The 18,188-nt window shown below is 38.8% G+C and overlaps 1 pseudogene across 1 annotated transcript; it reads left to right on the forward strand.

Moving 5' to 3' along the window:
* The first annotated feature begins 3,339 nt into the window (after positions 1 to 3,339).
* On the forward strand, positions 3,340 to 10,804 carry LOC143861862 (uncharacterized; annotated as a pseudogene). Its single transcript, XR_013240037.1, has 5 exons — positions 3,340 to 3,576; positions 5,090 to 5,809; positions 6,844 to 7,023; positions 8,151 to 8,273; positions 10,499 to 10,804. The product of XR_013240037.1 is annotated as an uncharacterized LOC143861862 (transcript).
* The last annotated feature ends 7,384 nt before the right edge of the window (positions 10,805 to 18,188 follow it).

Raw genomic sequence — 18,188 nt, forward strand, 5'->3', positions numbered from 1 at the left:
GCCAAAGTCAGCCGCAAAATGCCTTTCAGAGAAATTCCCTAGCAAATCCCAGTAAATGCAATTTGGTGAGATGGTCCGACGGAAACGCCCTTGTAGCTGGTTTTTGCAAGGACGCCCTTCAGTTTAGCATTCCTCAAGATGGGCAATGCTAAACTGAAAGGGTGCCCTAGCAAAAACCAGCTACATAGGCGTTCCCATTGGACCATCTCACCAAAGTACACTGATAATGGCCCAAAAAATTATAAATAAATAAATAAAAATAAATGGAATTTGGTGAGATGGTCGAATGGAAACGCCCTTTTAGCTCCTTTTTTGCAAAGGTGCCCTTAAGTTTAGCAATCCTCAAGATAATATTACTTGTTTGATTTTTCAACCATATTTTCAAACTCTTACGTTTGTTCGTGGACAATAGTTAAGTCAATAAACTTGATTATCAGTCATTTTGATAGGGATTACCTACATAAGCCACTACTTAATTGGATTTCAACGCACAATATTATGCTAACAAATCATATATCGACATCAAGATCGATCAAAGATCCGTGCATATTTTGCATGTGTGCTTAGAAATCTCTTTCCTGTAGCCGTCTGATAACCCTCACTAGTTTCTCGATCTGGCATAAATGCTGCCATGTGAGAAGGTTCACCACAGAAAGCAAACCAGTTTGCGCCCGTCTCCTCATGCTTGGAATATGTTTCGATGCGTCCGTCCCACTACAGTAGAACATAATCCAACGTCCAAAGTAGAATGATTTTGTCTGAACAAGGTAGAAAAAACCCAGCATTGCCTCATGCAAGCGAATTTTGCAAAATCTATATAGTAAGATGGAGATGCTCTAGAAGGAGAATTATGATGATATAAGGTAAACAATAGCTTAATTTAAGAGAACTTAGCCATATTAGAGTAGACAAGAGCTTAATCAAGAGAGTATTTGGCACGTATAAAGGAAGACAAAAGAACTTAATCTACCCATCTGGATGGGCCCACGTAGGACATGATGCATCGAGTCTGTATTGGACACTGGCATGAACTGTACAGTTAGAAAAAGAAAGGATTCCTGTGCAGATCTAAATGGTTGGAATCCATGTTGGGAAAGACTTTTCAAGTAGGAAGCCCTTTTTCTCTTACCTCCTCTGGAGTCACTTGAGAAGTTTGAAAATTGCTCTTGATTGATGTCTAAGAATCTTATGTCTTGTTGTAGTTTGATGCAAAGGTACTTAGGCAATAGGCTTTTTTAAGGATGAATGGGTAGATGATTAGTAGCTCTGCTCCTTTTGCTATGATCCTTGGGCTTGAACTTTGATCCATTATGGGGAAAGGATTGTAGTCATCAATTGTGCAGTGGTTTGTGATCCAACGGTTCCCATTGGTGGAAATGATGGGACCTGCCCATGAGTTTTGGACGGGTCACATTGTCTTTGCCAATGGGCGGGTGGTAGGAACCATTAGATGGTGTGGGATTGGCCTGTATCCACATGATGCCAGCATGATATGATCTAATTTGTTCATATAATGGGCCCCACCGTAGATTGAAGAAATCTAATACATATTTTGATAATGACACCATTCACTTTGTTTTACACTCTTTACATATTTTGATAAAGGCACTATTCACTTTGTTTTAAACATTTTAATTAGCTTTTCACAGCTGTTACAATACTCAAGTTCACATCAACATAGGATTCATAAAAGAAAGTGAATAGTGCCATTATGAATATATGGTAAGTGCGGATATCTCCGTTCCAAATGAGTCGTGAAAAAAATACTAATGAGGGATTCAGATTGGACTTAAATTAAATAGTAGGAACCATAAGATGGGGTGTGTGATTGGCCACACCCATGTGATGTCAGCATGATATGATCTAAACTGGTTATATGATGGGCCCCACGGCCCCACCGTAGAGGGAAGAAATCTAATCCAGTCAATCAGATGACTTCAAGGTGGGGCCATTGCTCAGTATTTTTTAGACCTGGCAAACGGGTGGGCCGGGCCAACCCGGTGGTGATGCGGGTGCGGCATTTTTGCGGGTCAGAATTTAGGTGACCCGCGAGGCCCATGGATGGGCCGGGTCAACCCGCGGGTCACCTGCAAATTCAAACAGTCGTTTATTTTGGAAAATATTATCAATGGATTTTGATGAGGGCGGTAAGGCCGGCACCGTGGGATGATCCAAACCGTCCATTAGATGGCCCACAGCCTAAATAGGTTGTGCCCCAAAAATCATTTTAATTGGTTGATCCTAACCCTCCGATCTATAGAGGGTTAGGATCAAGTGATCAACCCTCTAACATTCAGATCGGAGGGTTAGGATCAACCTATGGTGCCAGCCACAACCTATTTATATTCTATGGCGCCAGCCATAACCTATTCAGGCATCAAACCCTTAAAAAATAGATTAGCATGACAAAATCACCATCCTTTGCATTAGAAAAAAAAGCCATCTAACTAGATTAGCATGAAAAAATCACCACCCTTAAAAAAGCCAAATGACCCGCGGGTTGACCAGACCCGACCCGTGTTTTTGCGGGTTGGGCCACCAACGGGTCGGTTCTGACGGGTCACTAAAACTCAGACCCGTGCCCGCAAATTTGCGGGTGGGTCGGGTCGACCCGCGGGCACGGGTCGTGTTTGCCAGGTGTAGCATTTTTTATTTAACCATTTGCATGCCATCAATCTAACGGTAGGAATTGTTTATAAGGATTTCAGGCTATTCCATCTCCATGGTGGGCCCTTGATGAATGTTCCTATTCATGCTTAACATCATGTGGGTGGTGTAATTAGTTATAAGGACACACTTTCCGTCCTTCTTGACGTATGTAATTAGTTATAAAGGCAGTTATAAGTCCTAAAAAAGTATAAAAAAAACCAACTAAGAACTGTTTAATAAAGAGTGGAGTGCCATTAACAACAAAAGGGAGTGTGGGTGTCATATCCCTAATTTTAGTGTTTATAAAGCTCCTAATTTTACTCTCTGATCTTAAAGAGAGTCTTTGCGGAGTAATAAAAGCTTCCTGGCGTGGCCTGGTCAATTGGTCATCATCCCACTTCTGCTCGAGACCGTTCGAACAAACCTTAACCAAGAAAAGCTATGGGCCCACGTTGACAGGTCAGCAATTGCCACTAGGACAGCGCCTCCACGTGTCACCTCCCTTATGGCTGAAAGAAAACCAAACAATAGCTCTATCCACGCTGGCATGTCAACTCACGGTTGTCCGTTAACGGCGGAATGACCCACAAGTTCCAGGCTGACGGCAAAATACGGAACGCCGTTTGGGTTAATTTGAAGGGTATATAAATTAATTAGGCCACTCCATTTTCAGCTCGAGGTTTTTCTCATCCTCTCCTTCGTAGTATTTCATCTTTTTGCTTTTTTCTTCTCTACCTGACGGAGGTTTTCAGTTTCAGTTAGCAATAATATCAAGGAGAATTATGAAAAGAAGAATATAAGGAAATTTAATATTTGTTTTTTTTTTTTTTTGGCATTTTATAGAGATTTTTCCACGTCGGGAGTTGGAATTTTGCCAAGGGAAGGATGTTACAGGACATGATTTATCCTCCAGAACAGCTTCCTCTTGTAATTCTCCGAATCTTTGAGACCCTTCTGTATAATTTTTTTATTATTATTGTACTGCATCTCTTTTGTTTTTCCTTTTTTGTTTCTTTATTGTTTGTAGATCTTATTCATTTGGTCTAAATTGTATTTCTCTACATTCCCATAGCCTTGTGTTTTCTGTTGATAATCTTGGATTCATTTCTGAAGAAACCAACCTGTATTTTCTTCAGCATTTTATGAAACACAACGAGCGTTTTTCATTAAAAAAAAGTGCCATATTTTTAGAAAGAGAAGCAAAGAGAGTATTTGGCAACCATATTTTTCAGTTTTATTTTATTTTTTCCATTGATAGTACGAACATTTTCATGGCCTCTCTACACTCTCTGAAATTAGTACATTATCTGAGCTATAAGCTTTCCATTGAAGATTTCTTATTTTGTGTTAACCTTTGAGCGACTCAAGTGTGTAGAAAAGCTCAATGCTTTTATATTTTCTTCTTTAATTTCTCAAGCCTTTTTTTCTCTTTGTCATGACTAAGCACTTTGCTTTATTATAGAAATTTCCATCGTTTTTGAGTTATTATAACAACCAAAAAGAAAAACAGATCGATAGACTTTTCAAGGAAAATTCTCCTTTGTTTTCTGTTTTCTTTCTTCTTATTTTCCTTTGGAAGTAAGCTACGGCACCGGCGGATCCTCATTAACCATTTTCTACACCATAGCATTTGTGTACGTATTTGTTATTATTAGGCACAACATTGCACATGGCGCGCAATAACATTTTTTCTTTTTTTCTTTTCTGATGGGTAAGCTGGGGGGTTAGGCAGGACCCCTATCAGATTTCATTAAAGAAAAAAGCAATTAAAAACATGAAGGGGGCATGAGGGCCAGCCAAAGAGGAATATGCTCGCCAATGGATCAAACCGAAAAGCAGAAAAAAGGAACTGAAAGATACAATAGAGATCGCAATACCCTTCCCTTGCACGTAAATGCCAAACATAGATATATGATGAGACACAAACTTAGCGAATCTCTGTCTTTCTTACCTGGTGCAAGCACAAAAGCATGTGTGCGTGTTACGCACCGTGCGTTGATATGTGTAGCATAGGCACCAGACATTTGATATATACGCTATCTACCACTGTCCAATCAAGATCGTGTGGTTGCAAAGTTGCAACATGCTAAAAGTAAAGAATTCCACTGTTATAGTGGGACCCACTTGGTAGACAAAGATAGAACCCACTTCATTCTAAATGTTACACATCCAATCGTTCCTCTTCGTATGAGTGTGAATTCAACGGTATGCTGACTTGGCTTAGTAAAGTCAACTCTCATATGGACTATTCTGCCCACTAATTTTCTAACAAATGCGTGAGAATCCGCATGATAAAGAAGGGCATCTCTGTCATTAATGGTGATGTTAAACTTTAAAATTATAACTTCTCCATGTGTATTATAAACATAGAATATTTACATCACCTTTTGTTTGTCTTTTCATAATCTAATCTCTAAAAATTATTGGATTTTTGTTACAGGAGGGTATTTCGAGCCCCATAGCTGCTCAAATATTCGATTTTTGTGACCAGAGCAGTTTATTTCCTGAAACCCTACAAAACTCAGAGGTCTCATCTTGCTCAGGTTGCTGCTATGATGAAAATTCATACACCACTGATCTCTCCTTCTCATCCCTCCCTTCCTTCCCATCTGATATCACGAATTTCACCGACTCCACCACCACCACCACCACCACCAATAACAACAATCCCAACAATCTTTCCCTCATCCTCGACTCCCAACACGACACTGAAACTGATATCTCCACCACCTTAAATTTCTCCTCCCCGCCAACGTTACCAACGTTCCTAGGCGGTGGGGTACAACAAGACCAATTTGATTTCTCTCAAATCTCATTGACGGACCCTGTTAACGTTAACGGATTCTCGGCTTACTCGCCGGATTCCGTTGTCCCGCTCGGAATGCCTCCACCGTTGGGTTGCGTCTTTGAAGAGGATTGTCTTTCGCCGTTACCGTCTTATGCGCGTCTGGACCCGTCGTCTTGTTCTTTTCTTGATCATACTGGAATGAGTTCTTTCATGATGGGGAATTTGAATCCGGGGATTTCTGCGGAAGCTTCTGGGTTTTTTTCGGGGAGTATTGGTACAGAATCGGGATTGCATTCTCAGGAATTGGATTACTATGGAGAGAATGGGGGAATCTATGGTTCGGATACTGTTTACAGCTCTGGAGATATGCAGGTACGTAAGTGAAGGTCGTTAGTGTAAGTCCAAAAGCATGACTTTTATGACCCAGAAAGTCAATTTTATGTTCCTTTTTAAAATACAATTATTGGGCGCCAAATACAATTGAGATCAGTTGATAGGATGATCTTAGGCTCTCCATCCAACGATTCTTGATCAAGCCTCGTTTAGGGTCCTGTTCGTTTTGGATTTGGAGCATTGATTTTGGGTTCAAACTGATTGATTTTGAGCTCAATAATCAGTTGCGAACTCAGAATCCAAAATCAACTTCCAAGAAAAAGCTGAACATTTTTTAGCCCTTTATCTAACACATGGGGTGTCTGTTCACAGTAGGCTTCAAATTTTAAATGGGGTGGGTCCAAATTGAGTTGGGCCTATTAAGAAGTTTGGCCCAACTCAACAGGGGCAGCTGCCCCCTGATGCTACATGTAGCTCCACCCCTGTCTGTTCAGGATGGGACCTGTGTGGGTCACCTAATGATGTTCTACAAGATCCATGGTCTTGATGTCACAGACAACAAATTATTTGTTGAAATTGCGTTTCATTGGGAAAAATAAAATTTTAAAAATCCCATCAAATTGAAGTGTGAGAATTTTGAATTATTCGGGATTTTTTAAAATTAACTAAGGGGCGTAAATTTTGGATTTTTTTCAAGAATATTTTTCTTTTGAGAAAAGTGTTTCTACGCACGTGAGCAAGGAGTTCCCTGCACATGAGTGGCTTAAAAAGCCACCGATTGGTTCGTATGGCGGGTCCACCCGTGCGAGGTCCACAAAAAGCAACCAATCGGTGGTTTTTGAAGCCACTTATGCGCAGAGAGCTCCCTGCGCAGAAACACTTTTCTCTTTTAATTATTCAAAGAATTTTGTAACTATGATTTGATAATAGCATCGTGTTCGCTGTCTATACCGATTGGGACCCACAAGATGATTTTGTGCAATTATCAAAATATGGTAGTGCCAATATCAGTAGCTTTTTATAGATTGGAAACTTATGGGTAAAATATTTTCCAATATATGATATGGGCGCAGGTCCTGAGCGAGAACCAACAGCAGGTGGTGAATGGGAGTCCAGCTAATCTAACATCGGACATGTCCACATTGGATGATCCCACCTTCAAACCCGGAAGGCTCTCTCTCGAAGAGAGGAAAGAGAAGATCCATAGATACATGAAGAAGAGGAACGAGAGGAATTTCAGCAAGAAGATCAAGGTAAAACAGGGGTGTATTTATCATCACCTTTCTAAAGTAAGCACTTTATGGGTCTAATAGGACCCAAAATTCACCTTGTAAGTGGGCTGACCCGGTTCTGGTCATACATTTTGTTCAGCAAAGATCCTGTAAGGCCCATTTGAGACCCTTAGGCCCTGTCAATTTTAGACTTTGAGAACCAATTTGAGTCCAATCATCAGTTCTGGACCCACAATCGGTTCTCAAAATCCAAAACAAAGAGGACCTTAATAAAACAATATCATTAGTACAAATGTAAGGGCACACTTGAAACTTGTTATTAACCAACACGATGCAGTGACAGACTTTAAGCCACACTAGTACAAACAAAACCACGTCCCTAAACTTTAAATGGCTCTCTGAAGACTAACCCACTTATAGGCATCTAAGATATTTCATGGGTTTTGAAATAGTTGCAGAGATGGAATTGAGCAATGTGTTCAAAAGAACTGTCTTGGGTTCTTGATGCTCCATACCAGTATTACAAGTTTCTTCTTAACTTTCAGTCTGGCTGCTGTAATATAACTTGGTTTTGGGTTGGAGCCATCCCAGAACGAGGGATCAAGGTTTTATTCTATTAATCAAACATTTCTTGGTTTGAAAAAGAGGGGCATTTCAGGGTGTGTTCCGCAACCATTAAATAACCGCATTCTCCACTTTTTTAGGCGTTGAGAATGTGAAAGCGCAAAAGTAACTCAAAAAGTCGTGTTCGGCAATCCGGCTTGCTAAGCCCGTTTCTAAACTTTTGCCTTCTTTTTAAGGCTAAAAGCAAGGATTCTTTGGAGCGACTAATAGTCGTTTCTAAGATTCTCATCAATCCGTTTCTCGCCCATTCAATTGGGCGAGAATGAGAAGCCTTGCTGAACACGCCCTTTGCTGAACACGCCCTTAAAAGATGGAAAAACACATCACATTCTTGACAATAAACCATGTAAAGATCATCCCACCAAGGGTCTTGCGATCACCATTAAAGATTCTCTGTGTCCAAACCTAAAGAGGTTCCCTTCATTTTACTCAAGTGTCCGTGTGAAAGTATTAGTGCATGTCTGTTGTATGAGTGCATCCATGTTTATGCTTATCATTTGCTAACAATGCAAGCAAAATTGCAGTACGCGTGCAGGAAAACTCTAGCAGACAGTCGACCTCGTGTCAGGGGAAGATTTGCGAAGAACGACGAATTTGGAGATGCAACGAGGCCCGGCTGCAGCAATCACGAAGATGAAGATGATGACGTAAGCTCTATTTTCGTATGAATTTCGAAAAATGCCTTATTTTCTTGTAAGAATTCAAACTCTCTGTACATGGATACTCTTACCGGGAGCTCCTTAGGGACAGAAGCTAAAATTTTCTTGCTTCCCAAACTTAGCAGAAGCACACTTCCATTACATTTCCTCTTTGTTAAGAGTAAGCTTCCTGTTCAGGTGATTATTTTTTCCTAGATGAGTTTTTTTCTTACGGATTTGAAACTTAAAAGACTCATCTTAAATTTCAAATAAAGCTTATGTAGTTATGTAAAACTTTTATTTTCAAAAAATGAACATTAATTGTTACCAAATAAACCCCAAGCTTCTAAACCATATGCCCCTGACACATTTTTCTAATGATATATATAATGATATATATGTGAGGGCCTTTAAAATGGATGGCTTGGATCACCCAAACAATGTGGGCCCCCACTGTATTTTAAGCTAGTGTGTAGAGAATTCTCTACACATATGTGTAGGAACCGTTTTCTCTCTCTCTCTCTCTCTCTCTCTCTCTCTCTATATATATATATATATATATATATATATATATATATATATATATATATATATATATATATATAACAATTATATTCTAATCACTTAATCAGCAGTCCCTGGCCTACTATTAAACCTAATTGTAACTAATTGTAACCCTAACATACACTAACCCCTCTCATTTTAAAAAAGAAATAAACTAATCCCCCTCCCTAGCCTTCTATTAAACCTAATTGTAACTAATTGCATCCACATCAATCCCTCCTCCTTTGCCTACTATTAAATCTATCTCTTTCTATATGTTGTTTCTCATTCACTTCCAATGAGGCTTGATGCTTCCGTGCATTACTTCTTTACTTTCCTCATTGCTTCCTTTGTGCATTTTGTTTGCTGCCTCCCCTTTGCACATCTCCCCCACCTGGAAGTGGAACACTACCAAAGTGCTCCATGGTGTTCTTTTTTATAGGCAAAGCCAAATTGAGGTAAAACATCACCTGATATTAGATAACAAGTACAACCATTGAAACCCAAATTGTAACAATCACTGAATGACAGGGTTATTGAAGATGTGCCAGGCCTTCCACATTTCCACAAAGGGTTTTCACTGATCTACTCACGAGATTATTAAAACGAACAAATTTTCTGATACAGATCAATCGCTGGCTGAATTATAAGAAAGTGCGACTCATAACAATATAATATAAGCAGTCCTGTTCGTTTAGAGTAAGCACAAAACCTAGGCATACTTATGATCAGCCAAATGAGACAACCTAATCTCTCTGCAACCAAAATACTAGTAGTAACTCTTAATCCTCATCATCCTAAGAGAAACTAGAAGAGATTTAATAGGCCTCAAGCAAATGAGGTAAGACTAGGCCTAATATCCTACAAATGTATTAATTTAAATGTATGCAAATAACACTTTGCTGATATATATAGAGTCATATATTGGATGCTTGTCATTGTCATTCAATCAACAGCAGTGAGGCATGACTATACACATATCCTAATGGTTATGATTGACATATGTCAAAACACCACAAATAAATCTCATATTCTCATTTCCTTCAGCTATTTCATTGTTTTCTAAATAAATAAATCATGCTTAGCTTCTGCGAAAGGCATCTCATTTAGTCTGAAATTGAAATGACAAAGTCATGTTTCACCTCTAACTGATAACTGAAATTATGACTTGCCAAACACTTTTTTTTTTAAAACACCAATGCTAGTATAGACCCACACTGAAATCAACAATCAGAATGACTGGAATCAATCTGTGTGACTGGTTGCGAGTTACTGTTCCATTACAAGAAGTCATAACCAATCTTGGGTTTGTGTCTTCAGTCTCATCTACATCTGATTTGACTCAGCCGAGTCAATATCCTCTCTCTGCTTTGCTTCAAAAAATCTACTGAAGTGAATTGTTTCAAAAAATTCCGCACCTTCTTATTACTCTTGAAGCAACAGATACTTACGCAGTGTCATGAGAAAGTAATTTTATTTGATTCACTACATAATGGTACCATTATTTGGGGCATCTACACAGTTATGAGGTGTTATGAAGCAAGCTGCAACATCCAGAAAGGTTAACAGATAGAAATCAGATAGTTTAATTGTTTATTCTGTGTGAATTGGATATTTTGAACTTTTGAAGTGTTTTGGCATTGACATGGTTCCAACCTGTTCCTTTTTTTCCTTTCTATTTTTGTTTATAGGTTTGGGTGAAGGAAGAAGAGGAGTTCCTCAGACATTTATGCCCATATTAGCAGGGGGAATTCCTTTGAATGCAGCTATCCAGACCAAGCTCGGATATGACCTACTTGTGAAGAGGCTGAGCTTGTAAATTTTTTTCAACTGCGAGCTATTTAACTGCAACAACTTAACTAGTTTGTACATTTTTTATGCCACCACTCATATGGAAGTGACTCTCACCCAATCCAATAAAAATGACTGGTGGGGAGACTTGTTTAAAATATAATAGAGATAAAATATTTCAGATACAGCAATATATATTTTTGGTAGTTCCTCATGAGGACTATTTAACCATGCTTATAGTCCTTTTTGTTTTTTGTAGTTCCTCATGAGGACTATAACAATAACAGAAAGCCCAGCAAAATTAAAAAAACTGATAATAGAACAGTGGCTGGTAGAGAATCTACAACTTCCTAGGCAGAGTTGTTGAAGAGATGTGAGGCCAAAGGTGCCTTTGAACAGCATCTCACTTCGGGCTGAGCCAGGCCATAACAGTAATGCTGATTATGCCACTAATAGTGCATTGCCTTGTTGTGTATGAATATACATAAAATACAAATTATGTGCATGGGCGCGCACACACATATAGTATACACAAAAAACTGGATGTACTATGGTTAAGATCTTGGCACATGATGGATAGAAGGTATCTTCAAAATCTTCTGGCATAATAAGTGATTGATAGTCAAATGATTTACTATTTTCAATGTTTTAGAAATCTTGAGATGTAACTTGAAATGAGACACGCAATGTTGGGAATAGATTACAATTCTCTACATTAGAGGGTTCTGTCTAAGTACCAAAAAAGTGGGGATATATTATAATACTATTACTATCAAGAAGAAGGAATCACAAGTACCATTCGAAAAAAAAGAAAGAAAGAAAGAATCACAAGTAAAACCGGACTTTTCTGGTACATGATATTCACATGGATAGCAAAATGAGTAGCAGTCTTCGCTTGAAGGGTGAAATAAGAAGGTTGACAGAGTTTTACCATTGTATTTTGCTTTGGAAAAAGACAGAGCAAGGTGTTTTTTAGAAAGATAACAATTATTATTAAAAACAAAAAGGACTATAAGCATGGTTTTAAATTTCCACTTAAACTGAGACGAAACGTCCTAAATGTATCCTCTCCATCCCCACTGAAACAAAATCACAATGGATTCGTTCCACCATATTATTTCCATAGAAATTTTGAAAATTTGACCGAAATGCTTGAAATTTTGACCGAAATTCTCGAAATTCAACCGGGATTCTCGAAATTCAACCAAAATAGTCAAAACGACAAAAATGGTATGATTTACAGAGTATAAAGCTTTTTTTTTTTCTCAAAACCAAAATAAAACCTGCCCCAATCTGCTGTAAATAAATAAAAAACACTGCAAATCAAAGAAACATGTTTTTCATAGAATATTTCCTAGAAAACCCTAAAAGTTTAGAATTTTTTTTTTCTTTGAAAAAACATGTATTGGAAAGCCCTAAAAAGCTAGGATTTTTTTCCTTAAAGTATGTTTCTTTGATTTGCTTTTACAAAGGCCATGTTTTTCCGTTTGGAACACTCTCAGTTTTTACTACGGCATTGTTTTTCAACCTTTGTTTTGTTGCATTTATAGATAAATTTTCATTCGGATGTAAATGGTACAAATAGTAATGTTAATATTGTCATTCGGAAGGGGAAAAAAAGTAATGACAGTACCAATTGGCAAGGTAGAGAAACATATAAGATCTTTGTCAACATACTATGTGGGCCCATCTTAGTTGAATCAGAGGTTAGCCCGATTTTCATTTCAATATGAACAGTCACGGGAATTTCAAATTTCAAAACCTAAGCATCATACAAATGATGAGTCCTTGACTAACCACTGAAACGGGAAATTTTTTTTATTTTTTATTTTTGTAAGTTATTTTACTTTACATTTAATTTCATTTCATTAATGTAGAGAATGCTATTTGGTAGGCAGCATCATTGAACTGCACAACAAAGTAACCGAATCTTATGCATGGGATGTCAGATCGGCAAGGGACCAATAATACCTCGTAACTCTATGTGGTATTGGCATAGAGTTGGGCTCCTTGGAGGGGAGTCTGGTCATTATACTATCGTATACTTCATTACATTGTACATCTTTATTAAATTTATTGCTCCAACCCATATCACTACATGTTCGATGTGATTAAGCCATTATGGATGGCTTTCTTGCTTATGTGATGGTTTCTGAGTATGTACTTATGTTTATTCTAGCATTTCCCAATGCTTCATCTTAAAATTTTATCATTTGCATATGTTTGCATATGTTTCCATGAGTTTACAAGATTTCCACAGAAATTTCCTACCAAAATCAAAATGTTTCTGTTTTTGTGCCGACCAAGACCGAGACCGAAACCAAAATTTAAAACCTTTGAGTACACATCTGGGGGTAAGGAAGACCTCTCATAAAAACTAGAAGCCCCCGATTTGGCTAAACGATCTACCGGATCATTGGCGCTTATAGAAATAAGAGAAAAAGATATAGTTCTGTTCATACTCAAATCTCTAATCTCATCAATAAACTTCGCTAATCTCCCTAGTCTGTCTCCATCCATCTGAATAAGGAAAATACACAAACTGTTATGATGAGCATGCAGCTCGGCTTCAGGCTTCAGATGAATCATTATAACAAATTGGGCAAGCAAAAGAGTAGATGATATTGCCCACAAAGCTCCAAAAAACACTTCCAATCCCTGCCATTTCTGGGTAGCCAAGGGAATGACCGTCAACATTGAGTTTAAAGACGTTCCTAGTAGGGGGTTCCTCCTAGCTACTATTTTTGCTTTAGGAACGAAGCCACTCGAAAATGAATCCCAATTTTTAATGATGTTGTCTGCCAAATAACCCATGAAAATCTGATGTTGAAGAGCCGAAGATGCTACTTTGAATCTATGATTTGTGGACACAGACACGAGTGTCACGTGCTGACACTGACACGGAGTGTCGGACACGGCAAACCCCCAAAATTTAGAAACGGGGACACGGCTAAAATAGAAAGTATATAGAATCATAATTTGTCGATACAGATTCGTGTGCCGAGTTTCGACCCGGATATGAGTTGTCTGACATGGCAACATCTAAAATTCTAGAAATGGCGACATGTAAATACACATAAAATTATTGATTAGTACACAAATACGCATCCATGCTCCCACATTAACTCTAACACTCCTAGCAATACATTTAAAAGTGTCAAAAGGAGTGTCGACAGTGTCCTGCCGTGTCGTGTTGGACACGGCAGGACACGTGTGTCAGAAATAATTCGAAGTGTCGGCCAAATCATAGCTTTGAATCTAATTTTCTACACCATCCATCTCAAGGTAGAAAATTTATTCTAAAAAATCTAAGAATTTCTCAGCCCAAATGATCCATAAAACTACAAAAGGTGTGAGTTGCCAGGGTATCAAACCAAGGGAGCCCAAACCTGTTACACTCCAGCTCCAAATCATAACTTGGATTGAATTATAAGAAAACCCAATTGATCCAAAACCATCTGAGCACCTAATTCCAAATCAAAGAAGTCACTTTACAATGAATGAAGAGATAAAAAAGGGGTTTCTTCCTCCATTGTGCAAAGGTAACACACTAACACTTGTACGCCAAATGAAATTCTGATCTTTGAGACTGTGCCAAGCATTTATTTTGCTGAGAGTCTGTGTCTAGTAGAAAGCCAAAACTCTAGAAGGAACTAGGGGTCTCCTGGAAATCTGGATCTCCAGCAAAACACCCAGATTTCTTCGCCTGAAAACACTGAAAAACCCCCAAATTTCAATTAACCAATGCCGGAAAAAACGCCCATTTCTACGCCTCATACCCAAAACTCAAACGCCAAGATTTCCTCTATAAAAATGAAGAAAAAGAAGAATCGAAGGAAGGAAGAAAAACGAAGGAAGAAAGAAAAACGAAGGAAGAAGAAGAATCAAAGATTGGATATCATAAGATAGATCACAGAGGGATAACCGTGTGAAGAGTCATCTTGACACAAAATCACAAGTTCAAGGAAGCGATTAGATAAAAGGTCTATAAGGGAGACAGGATAAGGTTCTGGCTCGACAAATGCTGTCAAGCGCCATACGTTGATTGCACCCTTTGTGTGGAATCTGGCGGAGCAGTTGACCATATGGGTAATCCCGGGTCGCGGGGAGTGGAGACCTACTACGGAGCTGGTCCTTTGCTCCTTGGCGAAAGAAAGGAAAAAAATCAATGGGATGTAGTTATGTTGGCCACTCCTTGGTTCCTTTGGAAAGAAAGAATTGCAAGGGTATTCAAGGGCTTTGTAAAAAAGGCTCAATTTGTATACAAGAAAATAATAGCCCTGATCATTGTATGGGTTAAAATCATCCCAACCTCCACATTCATTTAACCTACAACAAATGGCAGGCTTGGAGAGAGATTTGCAATACTAGTGAATAGGTGATCTCGCACTCCCCTAAATGGGAGCCACCTAAACTAGTCAGGCTGAAATTCAACTTTGATGGGTCAAGTATGCGTAATCCCGGGCCACGAGGAGTGGAGACGTAGTGAGCATAGGTCGACGAGTTGTGCCCACTCAGGGCCATCGAAATAACAGACTCCAATGAAGCGGAGGTATGAGCTACCCATCAAGGAATTAGAGACATTGAGAGGATTATCTTTGACCACCTAGCTGTAGAGGGTGACTCCCTCAATGTAATAAGATGGTTGAAAGGGAGACACTCTCATCCATGGAGCTTTGCTTAGTGGTTCAAAGAGGGTTCATCCATCTCCTTTAAGCATGTGAAAAGATAGGCAAATACCAAGGCGGACCGGTTGGCTAGAGATGGGGTGGCCAGGGATTGGTTAGAGTTTTTATTTTATTTTCTTCCACCTTGAGGATTTTTCTTTTATTGTATAGCTCTCTTTCTCCTTTTCTGTTTATTCCCTTGTAGTGACCATCTCGGTCTCAAGGTCTTTCCCCTCTTCTTTCTCTTAACAAAACTTTCGCCATTCAAAAAAAAAAAAGAATCAAAGAAAGAAGAAGGAAGAAGGATGTAACAGGTATTATTTTACAATTTGTTTTTTAAGGGAACAGGGATACGATTGCCTTTTAAAAGTTTCTGTTACTTTTTGGTTTTTTCTACTTTTAATTCTTTCTCCATTCAGCAAACAACAGAAAACACAGGTAGGTTCCGGGTAAATCCAATTCCTGTCTCGTCCCTATTGATTACTTACCCCACTACTCTACATGCATCCAAAGAGACCCTTGAAGAACATAAGCTAACTTCTTAATAAGAAAATCAATATATAAAACATTTCTTAATCACTTGGTTTTTTTAATGGTATTGATCACTTTGTTTTAAAAGATAATGAAATTATAATGGAGAAAAGGGAAGAAACAGGAAAAGAGGGCTAAGATAGCCCCAGGAAACAAAAAAGAGCCACCAATATACAATGACTCTCTCCTGATTCCTTCTCTAGTCAATATTTGTCCGCCATCTCATTAACCTTCTAGAAATATGCTTAAAGTTCAGAGACAAATCTTTAATAAGGTCTCTAATTGCTAGAGCAATGTTAGTCTCTATGGCCCATGTTTTGACAAAGATGCCCACTACAAGAGTCTTGCTCCACCAAAAGAGAAACCGAAAGATTGGCTTTGAAGAGAGCACACACTTTTGCATCATTGGAACCCGTAATGCCAAACAGGCTGGAAAAATTCTTAATACTCTCACCATAATCATTCCTAGACTCCCCACCAATATTGATGGGTCCTGCTTACCTTTAGAACGACCATCAAAATAAAGTTCGAGCAGGTTTGGTGGTGCAACCCAGCTTTAGCCACCAATTTGACCTTCCTTGTATGACTCCATGCCACCTCATTCCAATGGTGATAGATCTCCCCCACGGATAGACTCCAACAATGTTTTGTTCCGACAACAGATCAGATGATTTATAGCTTAATGTCCCGAATAATTTGCAACAAATAAGGGTACTTCTCTTAAAAATATCATTCCATTCGACAAACCCCAAATAACATCATATGGAGTGATGTTCCATAGCGTCCAACCTTTAGTACCAAAATAGCCAATGTACGGCCCTTCAAAACAAGAGTTTGAGGTAGCAGGACCAAACAATCCCTGCCACTTTGCAATGAAGAGATGGTTTGCGATCTCCTGCCTCAGTACAAAGAAAGAAGATGTTTGCAAGACTGAATTTCTTCTATTTTAGTACATCATAGGTAATTAGGATTAATGCTTTCGTTAACTGTCGTACATCAAAAGGGCCCAACTCTAGAAGGGACCAGGGGCACCCCACAAAGAAAGAAAACTTGGACTTCGATTGAACATGAAGGACTTGACTGAGAACACACCATTATGATCCCAAGACCAAACTCTCCGATCAATTCGACCAATGACACATACACAACGTCTTAACTTGAAAAGCAAAGATCTGACACAAACCATCCTCTTAAGATTCCTCCCAAAGACCAAATCCCACAGTCCCAGACAACCCTTCCCATCTTACTATAATGATCCTAACACACTTTATGAACCACCAACCTACAATGATCCGAATATACATGGGAGACAAAACTTCACCTAGATAAATTTCTTCCGGATACCCTTTCTCCTTGCCACTCAAAACCTAATTCCCTTATTGAGTCTCTCAATGGCTGAGAGAACGGACCACCATGCACATGAGCCAAGACTCTAGGAACCTTCCTACATTCCCAGCCCTCCCCCTACCCACTCTGCATTGGTCTACAATTATTTCACTCCAAAGAGCATCCCAACCCTCCCCTACCCACCCTGAGCTAGTCTACTATTATTTCACTCCAAAGAGCATCCCTTCCTTCACAGGTCCACCATTCCTAAATGGCTCTAAGTGCAAATAGCCAAAGCACCCCCACATCCTTATGTTCTTACAAATGAACATTGTGCTCAATGTCTCAACTGGGAGTCTTTGATGCAGTCCCGGCTTATCTATAAAAAAAAAAAAATTAATAAAATTAAAAATTGCAGAGGTAAGAGAAGCAGCTGATTCACAAAAAAATATGTTAGAGATCACCTATCTGAATATTTTCAAAGGAGAGATCATGGAGAACCCTCTTGGACAAATATCTCAAGGATATTTCCAAATTTATGCTAATGAAAACTTCTAAACCGAAGATAAAAGTTAGATGGAAACAGGATAACAGTTGCTTTTGGTAATGTTCAAAACCTCATAACTTGGAACCAGGGTTGACTCGCTTTGATCGTGCTACAAAACCAAGCCCAGACTCCAGTTTCTTGAAAATGAAACTGAGTCTATAATCAACTTGATCAATTTTCTTTCGCAATTTCCACTGACCCAGCAAAGCAGATCTTGAAAAACAAAAGACCGATTTGACAATTTCCAACACGGATGCAAGTTTATAAACATAGCTAGCCATTAATGTGTTCAATAAGTATCAATAAGCTTCAAGAAATTTACTCCATTACTTGTTATTCCAATCTCATAACCAGAAATGCTGACTAACATTACATACCCACATAGGCGGCATAGAATCTTCTAACTATACATTTTTATAGATGAAAAAAATAGCATTTTACAAGAGATTATGGTGAATTTTCTGGTTGATAGGAAGAGACAAGCAAAGCAAATCAGACAAACAAGTTTCTACAGATTCT

This window comes from Tasmannia lanceolata, unplaced genomic scaffold (assembly GCF_043159265.1).
Source record: "Tasmannia lanceolata isolate RefF3 unplaced genomic scaffold, GAP_Taslan_0.1 ptg000037l, whole genome shotgun sequence".
NCBI classification, from domain to species: Eukaryota; Viridiplantae; Streptophyta; class Magnoliopsida; order Canellales; family Winteraceae; genus Tasmannia; species Tasmannia lanceolata.